The sequence below is a fragment of the Echinococcus granulosus genome (assembly GCF_000524195.1).
Source record: "Echinococcus granulosus chromosome Unknown EG_S00262, whole genome shotgun sequence".
Lineage (NCBI taxonomy): Eukaryota > Metazoa > Platyhelminthes > Cestoda > Cyclophyllidea > Taeniidae > Echinococcus > Echinococcus granulosus.
Window position 1 is genome coordinate 32,373 of NW_020170642.1, and position 2,613 is coordinate 34,985.

Genomic DNA, 2,613 nt, shown 5'->3' on the forward strand with positions numbered 1-2,613 from the left:
TGCTATTTTCCTTTGGTATATGTGTAATGCATTTCTCTTGTGCATCACGGTGACAACGGCTTGGAAGGAGGGAAAGGGGAATGTGCGGGCCTTGGTTTTTCACTCCACTAGTGTTTCATGACCTGGCATTGTGTCCTCTCTGGCAGTGTTCTGCATTGCTTTTGCAAGGCAGTTTCTCCTTACGGCAGCATAGAGTGGGACCATGACGACAAATACTGAGTGAGATTTAGGAATAGGGGATTGCTTCGTCCTCTTTTTTCTATGCCTTCAGTGACGAAACAAATGGGCATCGGAGCTTTTGCTCGTTTACTGTAGGTCTTGTGTGAAGCAGCTCGCATAAGGCTCTGTCACGTTTCTTGTACAATTTTGGCTGGCTTTCTGTGAATGCTTTCCACTGCTACTTCTCAAATATCAGTACTTTCTTTTTTGTGCACCACTTTGCCTTGTTTGCTTGGTAGAGCACAAGGGCCACGAATTACGCCTACCGTCACGCCTTCTCTCTCATTGGGAGCAAATCCGCTGGAGTTAGTGCTTGACCTCACCAGTGCATCCTGGAGCTGTCTTTGCCTCTGTGAAGTTGCTCTCGGCGAAGTGCACGACTGTTTCGCTGCCACGGCAGCCATAAAGGTAACTCTGTCCTCTTTTCGTGCTGATGCTTTTATCGAGAGGTTTGTAAATCCTCCTTTGCGATCGCGAATTTTTAAGTATCACATGCGGCATTTTCCAGTCTTTGCAGTTTTTTTCAAATTTGTCTGTTAAGGCACCTGTGAACGTGTTCTTTTATTGCTCTGATTTGCTGGAAGGCATTATTTGTTAAGGTGTTCAGTTTTAAAATCCATGTTATATTTGGTTGTCATGCTTTTCATAAATTTGTCCAAGACATTGTTGATAGAAAATCTGTTTTTGCAGACAAGTAGATGTAAACACTAAAAGCTTTGCATGGTTTTGCTGGTGATTCCCATCATCTGTCTTGTAGTGCTTGATCCAAATTAATGAGTAGCATTTGGTTTCAAGAGAGTTCTTACATTTCCCTAACACGAGGAATTGCTTTCCTGTAAAATCAGTCGCATGCTCCATGTATTTTGTAGGTACTGCCACCTTTCACCAAACCAACCTCTTCCAGCAGCCAAAGAATTGTCGTGATGCATTAGGGCTTTATAAAAATGGTGCTGGTGGCTTTGTTAAAATATTTTGCTTTCATCATTTTCGCAGGTGTATACGCAGCTTCACTTAACGTGGCGTCGAACTATAAGGAGCCGGAGACCGGTGTTGTCCACCCCATTGACCAGCTAGTGGACTTTGCAGGGATAGGCAGCAATCTTCTGTGCAATGAGTACCTGGCTCGCGACACAGGTCAAATCACTTCCTAGCGATTGTGATGAATGTGATCAAGATGTTATATCTCAATTTTAACACAGTAAATACCACCAATAATAAATTTGCCACAATCAGTCAATGTTGTCTTCGCGATTATTGGAGGTGGATTCCGTCTTGTTAAAGGATGCTGTGCGTGCAAATTCTCACGTGCCCATATGCCGGTGCCAGTTATTCACTGGATCTGTAAAACGACAGGGACTGTAGTTAATTGCAATTGCGTCGATGTAATGAGAAGTACAGTTGTCTAATTGACTGGTCAGCTGAAGTTCCTGTGCTTTCCATCTGTCGGAACTAATAGGAATATGTAGAGCGCATTCAAGTGCCCCTTCAGTGTGAGGCACTCGCTACTGGCCTTGTACTACTCTCACATCTTGAGGCTCTCTTATTAGGAAATGGCATTCAAGCCCATTGGCCGTGTTTTAGATTTACTTACTACGCAAAGTGAAGCCAACTGTCACAAATTCTGCACCACTGTTCCACAATAATGCCCTGAGGAGATGGTTGTCTTTTGAACGACCAGTAGTAGATATCATGCAGTTAGGCAAATGTAAGAATATAAAGACACACAGAAGCAATTACTCACCGCATTGCAATGTATAGGCAAGACAGATTCGTTTTTACACCAACAACGAATTTCCCGCACTTAAAAGCAAGCATATTTTTAAGTAATTATAGGAATTATCATTAGAATGGGGAGGAATTAATGCCACTAGCCCAATTTTTCAATAACGTATGGACTCTCGATTAGTTGCAAAAAATACCCCTCTTGGTAGAAGTTTGGAATAATTTTACTTGTAAATTGTTAAGGATAGACATTTTAATGCGAATATTTGGGCATGAACAAAAACTGTTAAGAGATTTGCCACTTCGCTTAAAAAGGCAACAAAATTCCCCATTATTTGGATTTTATATGATGCTTTTTTTGTGTGCTAACAGCGTGTAAAACAGGGGTGATTAGAATTAGCAGACGTAGTCCAGTATATTTTAAATGCGCGGTGTTTTGGATAGTGTACGTAGGCCACGACATAAAAATCAAAACAAACTGACAAAGCATCGCTGATTAATTATTTGCAGGTGACTGCTTTCAATATTCTTATCACCAAGTATTTACTTCGTTGCATGCTGAATGACGTTGTTACGCGTTTATTATAGCGAAGTCTAAATTATCAGAGTTATTCTCTGCTAATTGATAACTTCATTGTAAAAAGGGTAAAATCGGATATCAAAAAACTAAAG